Source organism: Martes martes, assembly GCF_963455335.1.
Source record: "Martes martes genome assembly, chromosome: 6".
NCBI classification, from domain to species: Eukaryota; Metazoa; Chordata; class Mammalia; order Carnivora; family Mustelidae; genus Martes; species Martes martes.
Window position 1 is genome coordinate 42,973,085 of NC_137893.1, and position 19,775 is coordinate 42,992,859.

General features: G+C 37.7%; 1 protein-coding gene across 1 annotated transcript in view; it reads right to left on the minus strand.

Annotated features, from left to right (window-relative positions):
* Window positions 1-19,775, minus strand: part of ZNF292 (zinc finger protein 292) — a 91,578-nt gene that overhangs the window by 45,250 nt on the left and 26,553 nt on the right. The window lies entirely within an intron of this gene.

Below are 19,775 nucleotides of genomic sequence, written 5' to 3' on the forward strand. Positions count from 1 at the left end.
CCTCAAAACTGCTAAGATTTAGAAGTTATTTTAAAAAGAAGCTATCTAGACAAGCTTCACCAGAAGGCAAGCAGTAAAGAATTTCAAATATGTACATTTCTATTTTTCATATAAGGAGCATAAAATTCAACACCTAAAATAAATAAATTGCATACAGCCAGAAGACATGTAATTTTTCAGTTAATAAAAAAATAATAGTCCAACATATTACTATTTTCATGACAACCTTTATCATTTAAAAAATCGTATGAAGAGCTTCAACATACATAAAATCAATATTAAAGATATTAAAAATTATAAGATTAAGTAACTTTTGGAATAAAGTGCTTATTTTTTAAAATAAAAAACTCTTTATCCCTTAGTGAAGTAAATATTTCAAATATACCTTATCAGAATTACTAAAAGTAAGAAAACAAAACAACAAAACAACCACCCCCGCTGCTGTTCATCCTATAGAAGGAAGAGGTGGAAGAAACTGGCAGCAGCATTTAAAGACACCCACATTTAAGACTCTACAACTATTAAAATAGTGAATTACTAAAAAGTATTATCTAAAAGGTTCTATAATTATACTAATTGTTTTCATAAAATAGAAAACTGCCATAGTTGATTCTCTTCACACTTCAAGATTTAAGACTCATCTCCCCACATCTGGAAATTCAGTTGCCCTTTCCCAGAAAAGAGGGTATTTTGGATGAAAACTCCGTGAGGGCTTACATCCTCTGGCATACAGAAGCAGCTTTTAAAAAATATGTAGATAGGCAGAAAGGTAGGAAGGAAGACAGAAAGTTAGGAAGGAGGAAGGAAGAACTTATAAACACTCAAAACACTGCCTTGTCCTCTCTAGTCCCTCTAACAGCAGTAACTGATCAGGAAGAAAGAAGGACTAAAAGGAGGAATCTGGTAAACTAAAGAGCAGCATAGTAACAACTCACTCTCCGAGCAGTCATATATTCACAGACCCTGATCCTCTCCAAGTTGGACAGAAGTGCAGGTAACCTGGAGACCCAAACTTGCCACTGATGTCTAAAGCGAGGGCAGTCTTGTGGGACTGGGCCTTTAAACTGGGGGGTCTGATGCTAAGCTCAGGTAGTTAACTGTCAGAATTCAATGGCAGGAAATCTAATTTGGTGTTGGAGAGTTAGAGAAATGGTATAGAGAAAGAACATGTATTTCGTGTTAGCAGTAAAAAGAAAAAAATCCCTCAACAGAACTTTTATAAATATCTAGCCCTGTGTATTCTCCCTCTCCCCCTGCCCCTCCCCCAGCTTGTGAATGCACGCATGCTTGCTCACTCTCTAACAAAAATATAATCTTAAAAAAAAAAAAAGAATTTATAAAATCTAAACCAAACCTACCAACTGAATGGAAATACCTGCATTTTGGGATTGTTTCTAACCATCTTTCTATTCCTAGGAATGAAACAGAGTATAATGCTCTGTTTATAAAGTTGGTTTTAATGTGTTCCTTGGGCATTTTATGGTGATGTGGCAGAGGATGACCTCACATCTTCAAGAATTTCAGAATTAGGGGCACCTGGGTGGCTCAGTGGGTTAAAGCCTCTGCCTTCAGCTCAGGTCATGATCCCAGGGTCCTGGAATAGAGCCCCACATCTGGCTCTCTGCTCAGCAGGGAGCTTGCTTCCTCCTCTCTCTCTGCCTGCCTCTCTGCTTACTTGTGATCTCTATCAAATAAATAAATAAAATCTTTAAAAAAAAGAATTTCAGAATTAAAAACTGTGCGTATAATTCTTACTTTAGCTAACACCTGTCTTTCTACACAAAGTTATTAAATATTATTTTCCTTTTTCTGGAAAAACATGTTTAGATGTCTAGGAAATTTCATGCTGGGCAAATGTTTCTAATCTAACATGGATAAGATTAAAAGCTTAGGTTTCCCCTATTAGTCCTCTAGCAGTAACGAATTAATTTCCATAAAAGAGTTTTAACTTTACCTGGAAAAGAAGACAAAATATAGCATACCACTTTCCGAATGGGTTTGAAATTATAAGCTTTTTCCTTTTCTTATCTCCTAACCAAAGGAACCCTAAAAAAGGTCTACACACATGTACATATCTAGGAACGCCTCTTTTGTTGCACTTCACTTCATTGTGCTTCAAAGCTGCGTTTTTTTAAAAATTGAAGGTTTTTGGCAACCGTGCATTGAGCAAGTCTATCAGCATAGTTTTTCAACAGCTATTTGCTCATTTTGTATCTGTCACATTTTCATAATTCTTAAATAATTCAAACTTTTTCATTATAATTATATTTGCTATGGTGATCTGTGATCTTTGATGTTACTACTGTAACTGTTTTTAGGGTACCACAAATTGCGTTCATCTAAGACAGTGAACTTAATCTATAAATGTTGCGTGTGTTCTGATTGCTCTACTGACCATCTCTCTCCCTCTCCTTGGGCCTCCGTACTGAATTAGGGCAATTAACCCCACAACAGTCCTCTAAGTATTCGAGTGAAACAAGAGTCACACATTTCTTTAAAAAGGCTAGAGGGCGCCTGGGTGGCTCAGTGGGTTAAAGCCTCTGTCTTCAGCTCAGGTCATGATCTCAGCGTCCTGGGATCGAGTCCCACATCAGGCTCTCTGCTCAGCAGGGAGCCTGCTTTTCCTCCTCTCTCTCTGCCTGCTTCTCTGCCTACTTGTCATCTCTATCTGTCAAATAAATAAATAAAATCTTTTTTAAAAATAAATAAATAAATAAAATAAAAAAGCTAGAAATGACTACGCTTAATGAGGAAGGCATGTCAACAGCCAAGACAAGCTGAAAGCTAGGCCTCCTGTGCCAAACAGCCAAGTCATGAATGCAAAGTTAGAGTTCTTGAAGGAAAAGTGCTACTCCCATGAACATAGGCATGCTAATAAAATCAAACAGCCTTATTGTTAGTATAGAGAAAGTTTTAGTAGTCCGAATAAAATATCACCAGCCACAAGAGTCCCTTAAGCCAAAACCTAATCCAGAGCAAGACCCTAACTCTCTTTAATTTATGAAGGCTGAGAGAGGTAATTGTCAGAAGAAAAGTTTGAAGCTAGCAGAGGTTGCTTCAAGAAACGGTTTAAGGTTTAAGGAAAAAAACCCATCTCTGTAACATCAAAGTGTAACATGAAGCAGCAAGTCACCTAGAAGATCTAGCTAAGATCATTAATGGAAGTGGCTACAGTAAACAACAGATTTTGGGTGTAGACAAAACCACCTTCTATCACAAAAAGATGCCACCTAGGACTTTCTTAGCTAGAAAGGAGAAGTCAATGCCTGGTTTCAAAGCTTCAAAGGAAAGGCCAAATCTTCTGTCAAGGGTTAATGCAGCTGGTGACTTTAAGTGAAGCCCATGCTGAAGACCCTAGGGCCCTTAAGAATTATGCTAAATCTACTCTGCCTGAGCTCTATAAATGGGACAAAACTTGAAGGATAGTCCATCTATTTACAACATGGTTTATTTAATATTTTAAGCCCACTGCTGAGAAAAAGATTCCGTTCAATAAATGCACCTGGTCACCCAAGAGCTATGATGAAGATGTACAGGATTCATGTTGTTTTCATACTTAATACAACATCTGTTCTGCAGCCCATAGATCAAAGAGTTATTTCAACTTTCAAATCTTATTAAAGAAGTACTTTCATAAGGTTACAACTGCCCGAAACAGTGACTCTTCTGATGGATCTGAGCAAAGTAAGTTTAAAACATTCTGGAAAAGATTCACCATTCTAGATGCCATGAAGGACATTTGTGATTCATGGGAGAGATCAAAATATCAACATTAAAAGGAGTTTGGGAGAAGCTGATTCCAATGCTCATGAATGATTTTGAAGGGTTCAAGACTTCAGTGGAGGAAGTAACTGCAGATGTGGTGGAAACAGCCAGAGAACTAGAATTAGAAGGGCAGCCTAAAGGGGTGCTTGGCTGGCTTAGTCAGGAGAGCAAGGGACTTTTGATCTTGGCTGAGGTATAGAGTCTGAGTCCCACATGGTATGAAGAGATTAAAAATAAAGTGGAGCCTGAAGATGTGAATGTATTGTTGCAACCTCATGATAAAACTTACACAGATGAGGAGGTGCATTTTAGAGATGAACAAAGAAAGTGGTTACTTGAGATGGAATCTACTCCAGGTGAAGGTGCTACGAAGACTGTTCAAATGAAAACAAAGGATTTAGAATATTACATAAACTTAGTTGATAAAGCAGTGGCAGGATATGAGAGGACTAACTCTAATTCTGAAATAAGTTCTACTGTGGGCAAAGTGCTATCACATAGCATCACACACTACAGAGAAATTACTGGTGAAAAGAACAGTCAATCAAAACACACTTCAGTGTTGTCTTATTTTAAGAAAATGTCACAGCCACCCCAACCTCAGCAACAACCACCCTGATCCGTCAGCAGCTATCATCGAAGCAAGACCCTCCATGTGCAAAAAGAGTATGACTTGGTAAAAGCTGAGATGATGGTTAATATGTTTTAGCAATAAAAGTATTTTTAAATTAAGGTAAGTACAGGGGTGCCTGGCTGGCTTAGCTGGTGAAGCATGCAACTCTTGATCTTGGGGGTTGTAAATTCAAGCCCCATATAAGTGTAGAGCTTATTTACAAATAAAATCTTTTAAAAAATTAAGTGCATATTTTTTAGACTTAGTGCTATTGCATACTTAATAGACTGCAATACAGTGTAATTTTATGTGCAGTGGGCAAACAAAAAATTCATCTAACTCACTTTACTGTGATATTTGCTTTATTGCAGTGGTCTGGAATTGAACCTGCAGTTATCTCCAAGGTATGCTTGTACCTACACTTTTCCCAAGACCTACATTTCTTGATATGTCTAACTCTGCAAAGGGTACTCATCCATTATTTCTTTCCTTTATGAACTGAGTTCTACTGTCCTCAGATGAAAGAAGTTTTTAAACTTAACTCTAACAGCTAACCAAGGATGAATCCTTTTGGGTTTAACAGAGTCTGAATTGATGAGAAAAACAACTGACAAATCACAGAATGTTAGAACCAGAAAGCACCTTAAAAACTCTCTCTCCTCACCTCATTTTATTGATGAGGAAAGAGGGAGAGGAAGCAGATTCTGGTGAAAACGAGACCACTTAGGTGGCTATTTAATAGTCTGGGAATAATGTAATGAGGAAGAGGGTAGAAAGATGACAGCAGGTTGAGATAATATGAGAAACGTGATGATATACTCATAATGATTACATATAAGAAAATAAGTTAAAAAGCTGGTTAAAAAGCAAATATCTATGTGTATAGAGAGCTTTGAGAGTTGGTATTTATAGCCAGTAAGTGTATTAATAGTAGAGCCTCCATTGTTTCTCAAAACACTAAGTAGAACCACTGTGAAACTGGACTATCCCCAACATAATTGGTTAATAAATTATGCTTCTTCAATTAAAAAAGTTATTTATATCTACTGCCTTAATCTATACAAGGAATTTCAGGTGGAAATGTCGGAATGATCAGACTCCTATTCTTTTCACAGAATTACAAGAGATCTTAAAGATCATTTAATTCTGTTTTAAGAGTAGTAATTAAAGGGTCTAGTGACCTGCACACTACTAAAAGAACTGGTAATTTGCAAAGCCAGGCACCCTCTGTGAAACATTCTGTCCACTACAAACAAATACTGGTTGTGTAATTATAAGAGAACTTTACAGCTGTGGTGTTACTCTGTAACTACAAAGTACCTTTTACCTCTATTAATTCAATTATTCCTCATAACTATGACATGAAGTCCTATTTATCCAATTTGCCAGCCATACTAGAAATAAATAACCTCTTTATTGATTAAGCTTATTTTAGTTGGAGGTCAGACTCAAAGAAGCATACAATAAAAAAGTTTTTCACATAACAGGAAATTAAGAGGAAGGGCTGGTTAGTTTAGCAGCTCAAGTCTTCAAGATTGTAATGAGCACTGGGTGATGATGTAAGCTATGATTCACTAAGGCATATACCTGAAACTAATATTACACAGTATATTAACTAACTGGAATTTAAGCAGAAACTCGAAAGAAAAAAAGTATGGACAAATAAAAACAATGTCTTCAAGAACCCACCTATACCAAGAACCCACCTGTCTTCACTCTGCTATCCTCAGGTGGTTCCCCTACCCAATTCCCAGGCCTTAAGACAGTGAAACAGGTTTCTTATCCAGTCTCAGCAGTAACCAGAAAGATGAGACTATCTCTTCATGTGCATCTCATTTAGGAACAAGGATTCCTTTCTCAGAAACCCCAAACCCAATTTTCATCCTGACTTCTCCTCAGATCTCAATGGCCACAACTGCATCACACACCTATGTCAAAAATTACCCAGACATCATGGAACCCCCTGGTTGACTTTTAAACCAAGGAGAACCCACTATCCAAGGCTGGAGATAGGGCCTGATTCTCTGAAGCATAAAGCTGTGTAGAAGAAGGAAACTGAATAAAATCAGAGTTCTATTAGGAAAGTGAGGGAGAAGCCAGTCTTACAGTTTGGCTGTCTAATGGTTATGTCCACATACCCTCAAGAATGAAGAAGTGAATGTTTATGTGTGCATATATGTATGTATATTTATATTTGTATATACATATAAACAAAGATAAGTCACTGTAATCTGGTTGTGAGAGAAGTGTGAGGGGATAGTATAGAAGGTAAGAGTTTGGGAAAGAAAAGTTTCCTGTAAGGCACCAGACTGCTTCCATTAATAAGTAAAGTATGGCAAGAAAATATAAAACTGTTATATGAAGAATGACTGATGGAACTAAGGATGCTTAATCCAGACAGTAACACTTACTGAATATTTACTATAGGCTAGGCATTGTTCTGAGAGCTTTACATGTAATACCTATTAGCAATTAGATAAATTACAGTACCATACTAAACTGGACCAACTGGGGTACAAAAAGATTAAAGTAACAAGCTCCAACACTACAGAGCTAGTTAAGAGGCAGAGAAGAGATCCAAACCCTAACAAGCCTGACTTTAGAGTTTAAGTTTTATGCTCTACATTTCTGAAGAAATTTTTGATTCTCAAATTCACAAATCTGAAGACCTGTCATGTAAGAGAAGAGTAAATTTTATTCTGTGTCATCTCACAAACAAACCAGGACCACTAGGTTAAAGTTTGAAAAAGATGTATTTCTGCTTCCTCTGAGGCAGAGCCATCAAACAATCAGAGTTAACCAAAATAGGACAGGTTAGCCTCCTGGGACAAGAGGATCTACCACAGTTATTCAAGCAGGGACTCAGAGTTCAGGATACTGTAGGAGAGTCATATTTTGGAGACACATTCTATCACAGTGGAAGAGACTACACTTACTGTGGTGTGTGTGGGAGTGTCCTAAACCAGGGGTTCATAGAGGTTCTGAATGCTGTATTATTTTAAAATTATTTAAATTAGCTTCTGATATTTAAAAATAAGTTTTTTAAAAGGGGAAGGGGCAGAAAGAGAGGGAAAGATAGAATCTTAAGCAGGCTCCATGCCCACTGTGGAGCCCAAGGTGGGTTCAATGTCAGAACCTGAGATTATGACATGAGCTGAAATCAAAAGCTGGACGCTTAACCGAAAGAGCTACCCAGGAGCCCCTAAAAATAAGTTTTCCATAAAATTTGGATTTCTGGCTTTTCTTTTTAAAAAATTTAGGAATTTTGGCAACTTTGGGCATATATTCCCCTATGACAACAACTGGCTGGAGCTGAGTAATGAGCCAAGGTCCTTGGGCATAAACTCTCTGGTTGCTACTAGCTTTACCTAGTTGTCTCCCTCTTTAAGGGACCTACTGCACCCCTACAAGGTATTTGTAGTTACAGCCTCTACTCTTTGGCATTATGGAACAAGCCCAGAGAAGAGAAAAAAACATAAGTGAGAGAAAGGTTAACAGATCACGCTCTAACAGAATCTCTAATGCACTGTTTTCCAAACTCTTTTTCCTAAGGAAACTTTTGACTTTTTTTCCCTAACCATCCCCCATCTCCAATGAAATTTTAATACCCAGATGTATTGTATACCTCTTTATGGGCCACAAACTATTATAATTCTAAGTTTTTCTCTTGAAGAGCCAAGTTTCACCCCCCTGGGAATAATAATGCACACTTTAACATTTTGGCTCTTAAACTTATTTCTCATTATCTAAGTCAGCAGAGACTGGAACATGAATACTCTAAGGAGAAAGACAGTATAAATTAACTTCCAGCAGCTTCCTTTTGTTCCTCTAAGGGTTATTAGGTAAGAAAAGAAAAGAATTTTAAATAAAACCACAAGAGTGTTAAATTTAATGAGCATGAGGACTAAACCACACTACTGTTCTATGTAAAGCTGAGACTAGTGGAGTGTTGGATATGTTTATACCATTATACTCATGTTCTGTTCCAATTTATATCTAGGATAGTCTAGAGCAGAAGCTCTCAAAAATTTTGACCTCATGACTCTTTATTCTCTTAAAAATTACTGAGGGGACGCCTGGGTGGCTCAGTTGGTTGAGCGGCTGCCTTTGGCTCGGGTCATGGTCCCGGTGTCCTGGGATCGAGTCCCACATCCGGCTCCTTGCTCGGCGGGGAGCCTGCTTCTCCCTCTGCCTCTGCCTGCCACTCTGCCTGCTTGTGCTCATGCTCTCTCTCTCTCTCCCTCTCTCTGACAAATAAATAAATAAAATCTTAAAAAAAAAAAAATTACTGAGGATACCAGTGACTGTTTTTTATGTGGGTTACAACCACTGATATTCACCATATGAGAAATGAAAACTAAGATTTTCCAACTATATATTTTTGAACATATCTTTAAAAGAAATAAACCTATCACGTTACTACAAATGAGATATTTTTAGAGAAAAACTTTTCCAAAAAATTAGTAAAATGAATGCCATTATTTTACATTTTTCAAATTTCTTCAGTGTTTGACTTAGAAAAAAGCATGACTCGCCTATTTCTGCATTTAATCTGTTGCAATATCACACATCATGTAACCTCTGGAAGACTCCACTGTATACAAGTGAAAGAAGGCAAATAACATCTTACAGTTTTGACTTTTTGGACCCCCTGAGCACTTGGTGTGTAATGCTCTTTAAATTTCAAAGTTACTAAAATTTATTTTAAGGTTTTGTGTAAAAATGATTGACTGGTTACACACATTTTTGTACCCTGCTCTCTCCAACTTCACCAAAGTAGCATAAACCAGGGGCACCTAGGCAGCTCAGTTGGTTCAGTGTCTGCCTTCGGCTCAGGTGATGATTCCAGGGTCCTAGGATGGAGCCCTGCGCTGGGCTCCCTGCTCAGTGGGGAGGTTTGCTTCTCCCTCTTCCTCTGACGCTCCTCCTGCTTGTGCTCCCTCTCTCTGCCAAATTAGTTAAATTAAATTAAAATTAAGTATTATAAGCCCACATAAACCAAGAAAATAGAAATGGAGGAAAGAGAATAAAGTTTTATTTTTTTTAAGTTAGATTTTTTTTAAAAGATTTTATTTATTTATTTGACAGACAGAGATCACAAGCAGGTAGAGAGGCAGGCAGAGAGGGGGGTGGGTGGGAAGCAGGCTTCCCACCGAGCAGAGAGCCCGATGTGGGGCTCGATCCCAGGACCCTGAGATCATGACCTGAGCTGAAGGCAGGGGCTTAAACCACTGAGCCACCCAGGCGCCCCGAGAATAAAATTTTAAACACTAAAAAGCATATGGAAGAGTGGAAGAATGGCACTTTAAGAAAAGTGACTCCTAAGTATATAAATCACTAACTGCAGGAACACCAAAGGGTTCAAGAATTGGGAGCACCAGGTACCTCTAGAAATGGGGGTGAAGGTGGGTCTAGCTAGGAAGAGGATTGGTTGAAAGTCTATTTAAGCAGTTAGGCCTCTCTGATTTCTTAGTCGCTCTCCACAGTTAGGTGACCCAATCTAGGAACTACCCTCTCTATTGCCAGAAGCTATTCTGCAGAGAAGTCTTCTTTCTTTCTTCCTCCCCCAACCCTTTTTTTTTAAAAAAAGGTGTCCATACACAATTGAGGAGAGGTATCTTACTTTTATAACAAAGCATTAACTCAACTTTACACACAGACTAACTACAGAGGCAGATCCCTTTCTCAAGCCCTCTTCCCCAAATCATTGTCAGAACCTCCAGAGGCTTTAGTGGAGTCCTTCTCTTGGAACTCAAGAGAAAAGACCCAAAGATTCTGCCAGGCTTTTCAGGGTGGGCGGGGGGAGACGACTAGCTAGGTTCCCTTTAGGTGAAGACCAGAGCAAACCCCATTCAGGGGCTTGGAGCTCTGAATCACTTTTTCAGTAGTATACCTTTAGATATGCACCAGCAAGGACCACCTAGACATTTGATAAAAAGCATCTAATAGTGAGATCAAAACGAATGGTAAAAAACAAAAACAAAAACCACACACACACAAACACAAAATCAAAACAAAACAAACAAACAAGAAAGAAACGTGGAGTAAGCAGGGACTATGAGACTATGGGAGAAGACAAAATCCAAAAACAATCATTAACGTCCTCAAAGGTACGAGAATACATTAGATCTATGAACAAAACACAGTGTCATATTAGAAAAAAAGATCTAATTAAAAATAGCAGAAATGAAATCCTCAAAGAGCTAGAAGATAAGATGAGGAAAGGTCCCCAGCAAGTACAATAAAAGGGATAGGAGAGAAAAGATAAGGAAATCTGGAGATCAGTGCCTGAGGTCCCATAATTAACAACAGGAATTCCAGAAAGTCAAAACAGAGAAATGGAAATCAAAGAATTAATTCAAGTGAATTTCCAACAACCTAAGGACATGAATTTTAATGGAAAGACCCACCGAGTGCCCATCATAATTGCTGAAAGTAGACCTACACAAAGCACTTTTTCATAAAATTTCAGAGCTCAAGGACAAGGAGGATCAAAACAAGCTCAAAGGAAAAAAGACTTCTCAACAGCAGGAATGGAGCCAAAGGAAAATGAAGCGTTGTATTAAAAACTGAGGGGAAATTATTTCCATCCAACTATCACAATATTAAGACAGCAAACTCATTTTCAGACATGCAAATTCTCAAAAATTTCACCTTCTAAGTACATTTTTTCTGGATGCTACCAAAGGGAAAATTTTGCCAAAATGAGAATAAAGCAGGAAAGAAGTGATAGTGATATCCAAGAAAAGGGAAGCTAACAAAGAGAGAGGCAATGAAGATCCAAGAAGAAAGCTGTGTAACAGGCCCAAAGAATAACTGCAACCTAAAAGATGGCTCTAGGAGAAATTTCTTCAAGAGGAACCTGATGGACTACCTGATGTGCCTGAAGAGGAGATTTACACAACTGAGGGAAGAGTTTGGATTCAATTAGCAAATCATATACATATATATATATGTAATTCAGATAAAGCAAAAAGTCTTCAGAAAATGGTAAACAATTAGAGAATGAACATTCTTTACAAACACAAATAAAACATTTATGAAAACTAACCACTAATTGGTCACCAAAGGAAAAAAAAAAGAAAAAAGAAAGAAAAAATACCCACAAACAATTCATGTCATATATTTCATTCTTTGAACACAGTGAAATAAAGTTAGAAACTATTACCAAAGAACATTCCTGTAAGGAAAACTGCAAACTTGAAAAATCTTTAAATGTACTTCTAAATCATGGCTGGAAGAAATCATAATAGAAAACAAAGAATAATACTTAGACTTGAACTACAGCAAAAACACAATATATCAAAATTTGTAGGATGCAGCTAAAGCAATCTAAAAAGGGAAATTTACAGATGCAAATGTTTATCTCGAAATTCTTCTATAGTTTTTTCTTTAAAAAAAAAAATCCCACACATTTGTTTCAACATAGTAAGACATGAATTTCCCACTTGCTGTGTGTGATTGATTGATTGATTGTTTTTTTGGGTAAGAAACATCAGGTGAAAGCAGAAAACTAAACCTAGAGGAACTGAGCTGTGCTGGAACATGCAAAATACACAAAACTAAACACATGTACCATCTATATCAGTTCACCAGGTGTGTTGAACCACACCTACACACAACTACAGTATTACTCTTTCTGTCCAACGTCAGAGAACCCTCCTTCCACCACCTCACAATAACTTGCAAGCTGTATCCCTTCTCACACCTACTTCCACAAGCAAACTTCAGATCTTTTTCAAGGCAAGTACCACATTCATTTTAGTATTTACATAGGTCTTAACCACTAAATGGATATAAAAGAGTACTACTGTTTTTATAAGGTTCTCTGTTGGGGCAGGAGGAAGGAAGGGAGAGAGCGAAAAGGAGGGAGGAAGGGAAGGAGAGAGAGACATGAAGTTTTTCAATGTTGTGCTTCTAACCCCATTTTCTCCATAAACCCTGCGATTTTTTTTAAAGGTTTTATTTATTTATTTGATAGAGAGAAGGATCGCAAGTGGGCAGAGAGGCAGGCAGAGAGGGGAGTGAAGCAGGCTCCCCGCTGAGCAGAGAGCCCCATGTGGGGCTCCATCCCAGAACACGGGGATCATGACCTGAGCCAAAGGCAGAGGCTTAACCCACTGAGCCACCAGGTGCCCCAAACCCCGTGATTTTTGTTGTGCAATTGCACAACAAGGTCTGCTAGGAATACATATGTTGTGATAAAGCAAAACTGACTGCATTAGAACAGATACAATGAGAAACACTTATAAAGGATATTATTGGGACAAATACAGAAGTCTAAACATACACTGTAATTAGATAATATTAATGAGTCAATATTAAATTTCCCAAGTGTGATGACTGTCTTTGGCATTAGGATATAAAAATATAAGGGGGACAATGTCATGATGCCTACTAACTTAAAAAATCCAGGAGAAAGAGAAAATAAAGTGTGAGACAAGCAAACACAGCAAATGTTAACAACTAGCAGATCTTGTGAAAGGTGTCCATTGTACTATTCTGTAATTCTTCTGCAATAAAAAGTTTGGAAAAGCAAAACACTGGCGATGGCAAAAGTGGCAGATTGAATTCTCCACTCCCTGCATTCCAGGCTCTTTTTGACGTGACTTTGGAATACTTCCCATACTGGTAGAGAATATTTTCCTGTCCTTTGCAGCTTGTTTTAACCAAAAGAATGGGGCAGGACTAATGGTAGGCCAGCTGTAAATTTAAAGCTCTTGTCCTGTCTTTTGTTTCTACTTTCAACATGAGAAGATATGTCCAGATTACCCTAATTAGGAGGATGAGAAGCAGATGTCATCTGGTTGCTCTGGCTGAAGCCAACCTGTGTCAGTCAACACCCAGCCAGCGTCTTACCTATGCATGACTCCAGCCAAGACAAGCAGACTGCCTAGCCAATCATCTTCTGACTTCGGACAAGTGAGCAATACATGCTGAGTGTTACACATCACTAAGACTTTTGTGGTTATTATGCAGAATTCTGTGAAAACAACTAAGCAGCCAACTTAAGCCAACTTAACTTAGACAATAAACAGAATAAACGCAAAGTACAAGAATTTTTTTAAAAGTAAAAAAAGTGTAAGAAATAAATGAAATAGAAAATAAAGATACAAGAGAAAAGATAACAAATCCAAACACTGGTCATTTGAAAAGATTAAAAAATAAGAAATCTTGTGACAAAATTTATCAAAAAAAAAAGAAAGAAAGAAAGAAAGAAAAAGAAAAGCACAAGTACATAGAATAGGAATGAGAAAGAGACCACCACTACCGAAGCATTACAATTTTTTAACTCTTAATACATTAAATAACGTTACTCCTTATTTGAAATGCTTAAAAATCTTTAACTATTTAATTTAACTGATTTTTAATGAAAAGGCTTAAAAATCTGAATGGAAGTATTTCAGAAAAAGTTTCTAAAACTAACTCAAAAAGAAGTAGAAAGAAAGAGTCCTTTACCCACTCAAGTCCTTTACTTAACTAAAGAACCTGAATCCAATTAAAAAACAAAATCACCAAATGATTTTTACAGGAAAATCCAGAAAACAATCTGTCAAAAAACAGATAATCTCTTTAGTATAGAAACTTTTGGAAAAAAGGAACGAGAATATGGAGGGAAAGAAAACTCTCCCAATTCATTGTCTGAGGCTATTACAAACTTGAAGAAAACTAAGCATACATAGTATGAAAAAGGAAAATCTCAGGCCAATCTCACTTATAAACAGAGATTTTAAAATCCTAAATATTGGGTGCCTGGGTGACTCAGTCAGTTAAGCGTCTGTCTTTGGCTCAGGAAATGACCTCAGGGTCATGGGTTTGAACTGTGGGACTGAGCCCCACACTGGAGCCTGCTTCTCCCTGTCCCTCTGCCTCTGCCTGCCGCTCCCCCTGCATGTACTCTCTCCTTCCGTCAAATAAATAAATAAAATCTTTTTTTAAAAATCCCAAATATTACTAAATCAAATCCTATAATAAACATTTAAAAATTAAAAAAAAATATTTTGAAACGATCACAGTTACAGAAAAGCTGGCAATACAGTAGAGAGAAAATTTTTTCCTGAACCATTTGGAAGTTAATTGCCAACCTGATGCCCCACTGCCTTTAAACACCTGCATGTATTTCCTACAAACAAGGACCTCCTATGCAAACAGAGTATGACCATGAAAATCAGGAAATAAATATTGATGTTAATGCCATTTAGTTTTCAAACACAATTCAAGTGTGCCAATTATCCCGATCATTCCTTGTAGAGAAAAGTACAACGTCTGGAACCATGCAATGTATTTAGCTATCATATCCTTTCAGTCTCTAAGACTCATTTAGGACCCTTACACTATCAAAAATTATGGGCCAGTTTTGTAGAATGTCCCTTAATTTAAGTTTGGTATTTTCCTGTAATTATATTCATGTTATGCATTTTGGCAGGAATACCACTGAAGTGATAAGTGATTTCTTCTCACTGTATCTCACTGTATTAAGTGGTATCTGATTTCAATCTGTCCCATTATGACATTCCCTTTGATCACTTGATCGAAGCTGGGTCTGCCCTCTTTGGGGTTCTGACTTAGCGTGCTGGAAGTGGCGGTCTCTTCCACACACACTCCCCGGACCACCCTTCTCCCTCTGCTTAGGCTCTGACAGAAATGCCCCCTTCCCCTCTGGTCGGGCTGTGAAGTTCCACCTGAGGCTGCTCCCTTTCCTCTTCATGGATGTTCTCTACTCATCACTCTTGGGCTCTAAATCTCCACACACAGCCATGTAAGCCACCTCCCTATGGAGCATTCGTCATCCTAACTGGGCTTGATTCCTGCCCCACTGAGCTGTTATTCTGTGCAGATACCCTCTTTGCCCAATCTGGGCTTTGACACTCACTCTGGGTCAATGCAGCACCCCTGCTCCCATCCCCAGATTACCTCTTTCACCCTATGTAATGGATTAAAGATAAGGACTGAGTTATTTGGGAAGGAAAGAATGGCTACAATGTATTTTTAAAATGTATTCTGGATCCAGTGGGATTTATCCTAGTAATACAAGGACAGTTTAAAATTAGAAAAATATATTTACAAATTTACCATAATAATAAATCTAAAGGGGACCTATATGATTATTTCAGTAATTACTCAAAAAAGAACACGGAGGGGCGCCTGGGTGGCTTAGTGGGTTAAAGCCTCTGCCTTCGGCTCAGGTTATGATCCCAGGGTCCTGGGATTGAGCCCAGCAGCGGGAATCTCTGCTCAGCTGGGAGCCTGCTTCCTCCTCACTCTCTGCCTGCCTCTCTGCCTGCTTGTGACCTCTGTCAAATAAAAAAATAAAATCTTAAAAAAAAAAAAAGAACATGGAAAAATGCAACCCATTCAAGGTAAAGAAAAAAAACAAAATCTTCTTTGCAACAATGAATAAAAGGAAAGCTCCTCAACATAATTAAGGGTATTCAGTAAAACCCAGAGCAAATCTCATACTTATGGTGAAATGTTAAAATATTTCCCTTTAAAGTCAGAAACCAAATAAAATATGCCTGCTATCACTGCTTCTATTCAACATGGTAGGGCTAATCAGTGTAGTTAGAAAAAAAGTTTAAGTAATAAAGGCTAGATGGGGGAGGGGGGGAGCATCATTTATCAGGGTGCCTGGGTGGCTCAGTTAAGTGATTGACTCAGGTCACGATCTCCAGTCCTGAGACAGAGGCCTGCTTTGGGATCTGCACTGGGCAGGGAGCCTGCTTAAGATTCTTTCTTCCTCTCTCCCTCTGCCCCTCTGCCTGCTGGTGTGCACTCACGTGCTCTAATAACCAAATATATATATATATATATATATATTTTTTTTTTAAATGTCATTACTGCAGACAATGCATACATAAGAAGTTGAAGGGAATTCAATATAGCTGCAGGGTTATCGAGCCAATGCAAAAAATCAATTCTGTTCACAAGTAAATAAGTAGAAAATATAATTGTTTAAAAAACACCACTTGCAATAACTAAACCCATGAAAATATCTAGGAATAAATTTAGCAAAACATTTTTAAGATCTTGTCAGGAAAAAAAATACGAAACTTCACTTAAAGACATAAAAGAAGGCCTGAATAAATGGAAATAACCTCACTCATGGATGTAGTAAGATAAAATTAATAAAGATGGCAATGTGACCCAAATTTAATATATAAAATCAAAGCAATGTCAATGAAATTCCCCCACAGGATTTTTCATATAACTTGGAAAAATTCATAAAAAAGGACAAACCAATTTTGAAAAGTAAGGTGGCAGTATTTGCCCTAATGAGATAGCAAAACTCATCCTAAAGAAAAACTAAGAGAATGTGTTATTGGTACAGGTATAGATGACAGAAGAGAATCAGAGCTTTTTTTTTTTTTTTTAAAGATATTTATCTATTTATTTGTTAGAGAGAGAGAAAGAGCACACACAAGGGGAGCGGCAGGTAGAGGGAGAAACTGGCTCCCCACTGAGCAAGGAGCCTGATGCCGGACATGAGCTGAAGGCAGCCACCTAACCCACTGAGACACCCAGGTGTCCCAAAAGTCAGAGCTTTAAAACAGCACTACTAGGTATACATAGGAGCTTAGTACATAAAAGATGTGCCATTAAGAAATCAGTGAGTAAAGTACAGACTATTCTTTAAATAATGATGAAACAACCAGTTATACAGGGGAAAAAATTACAACTATTCCCGGCATACAGCCAAATTACACCCCATATGGATTAAATACAAAAATGTGAAAAGTAGTATCTGAAAATTTTAAGAAGAAAACATAAGAGATTCGAATATCTCAAGAGCTTGAGAATATCTCAAGGGAAAGTGAAGGGCTTCTTAAATAAGACACAAAATACAAAATCATAAAGCAAGACAATGACAACTGCAGCAACATTAGAACTTAAAACTTCTGTCCATCAAAACCCACAAAAAAATCAAATGAAAAGCCATGAACTGCGAAGAAATATCTGCAATCCATATTCCCAAAGAATACTTATTCATATCTTCATAATATAAAAATAACTTACAAATCAGTAAAAAAAGAAAGATGGAAAGAAAAAAGAAACACATGCACAATCCAACTGAAATGGGCCAAGGATAGAAACTATTAGCTAAATGGTTAATCCAGTATTAAGATAAAATTGTGATCAACTAAAATCCCAGGTAGACTCTGGGGTAAGAAGGTACCTCTGACTAGAACTGGTGAAAGTGAAATGTTAAAATCATTTCCCTTTAAAGTCAGAAACAAAACAAAAATGCCTGCTACCACTGCTTCTATTCAACACCTAAGACTAATTAGTGAATTCAAAAAAGAAATGAAAGTAATAAAGACTGGAGAGGAAAAATAAAAATGTCACTATGGGAGACAATTCATACATAAGATGTCCAAGAGAATTCCAAATACCCAGCTTGTCAGAAGCCTCACTTAAAGAACTGTTGTTCATCAACATCACTTCCAACTCCCAAGTCTGCCTCTTTATCTCAGGTTTGACTTTCCACCACGTTTTCTTCTGAGGATGCTACTTTCATACACCTTTTCCTAAACGCTAAGAATTCAGGAGAGTCTCTTACTTAAAATGAAATCCAAGATCATTTTATCATCTTACTTCTACATTATTCTGGTCCTGATACTTGTTGTCTCACATCTTAGTCTACTATCCTTGGCAAATGGCCACTATTTTAGCAATTTCAGGGCACTTTAGCATTTTTGAAGAAAATCTATTACGGCAGCTTCCAGGATAAACACATGAAGATATTGGGAGAGTGACATCTCTGGAGAGGTCATAGAACATTTGTGCTCTTTCTGCCTACTTTGCCCTGTGCATCTTTTCCATCTGGCTGTTCCTGAGTTATAGTCTTTATTATTAAAACCAGTAATCTAGGTCCCTAAAACCATTCAGGTGTGGGGAAGATACACAGTAGCTGAGTACCTTTTCTTCTTAACACCATCCTCGGAATCAGCTTTGAAGAAATTTTCACCCTGTGCATCATCTGCAGCAACCAGGCACAGTGCTGATTCCTTCACAGCAGTGAGGAACTCTTCAGGCTCCAGAAAAGCTGAAATTAACCTGAAGAGCACCACAATCCCTTTCTCTCTCTCTCTCTCTCTCTCTCTCTCTCTCGAAAAGTTGCCACTGATATTTTTATTGGATAAAGTTAAAAAAATGTTTCAATTTACAAAGGCTAATTGTTGAACTGGTGGCCTGAAGAAACCGTCCACAGCAGCCAAGGCAGAAGTCTCATACCAGCAGAACTGGCTCCATTAGACCATGGTTCATCCCCTTTTAAAATCAAAATATTTTTCTTCCTCTGGCCTACAAGTATTTTTCTCAAAGTACAGAAAAAGACTACACTGGCACTGAATTCCGTAACAATCCATGTTACACTGCAATCCATGATTTAAGACTACAGAACCTTGAATAACCTGTGACACTTTAACAAATAAATGTTTTACTAAGACAAAGAAAATCCATTTTCAATGATGTAATTCACACCCTCATAAACTCATTCTAGGGAGTGAGGTAATCATTCAAAAACGGAACTTCTGACAGCTTTCAATCAAAAAAAAATTCTTCAGTATAGATGCTACAAACATTCACTCTCCAGAGTTTCTCAGACTCCAAGGCCTACTTTCTTCACAGCACTTCGGTAGCATGAACATCATGATCCCCAATTTCCTATTCCCTACCCTGACAAGGCCCAGTTCTTGTAGAGTATATCCTCTGCAATAAGCAAGGCTTACATATGCAACCAGATCAGTTTCTTGGTGTAGAAGGTGTCAATATTGGATCAATATTAACCAGTTTGATATGAAACTATTCACAATGCTCACAAGTAACTAACTTCCTATAAAACTTGATGTAATGGAAGTAGTGATAAAAAAATGCTACTACATAACCTAGAGAAGGAATGTTTCTAGATCCCATTCAATGAACTAGTTCTCATAATGCTATATAATTATTTCTGTACATAGGGCACCTTAAAAAGGACAACTCCAACCATGGAGTTTAATCTCCACAACATTTCTAACTTTGTATTTATATTCCAAGAACCATGACAGCATACGTCTGGCAGACCTGTACCTTTTATCATGATTCCAATACTCAGTCCTAGGGAAGGGAAGCACAAGGCTAAATTCAAGAGGGATGATTTTATCTCAACATACAGCAAATGTCACATGGGTGGTCCAAAATCCTGCAGAGTGGGGGAAAGAAATTCTCTACACAGAATTTAACCCTACTATGTCCAGGAACCTACGAACCCACTTGCATATAGCCCTATTCAAAGAAGCAGAATCAAGATACCATAAATAACAACAGCATGAGTTTCAATCTGAACTTGCTGGGCTCAGTGAGAAAAGGTACCAGAGTCTACTGGGCATGCCTATCATGGGTCAATTGCCACATATAT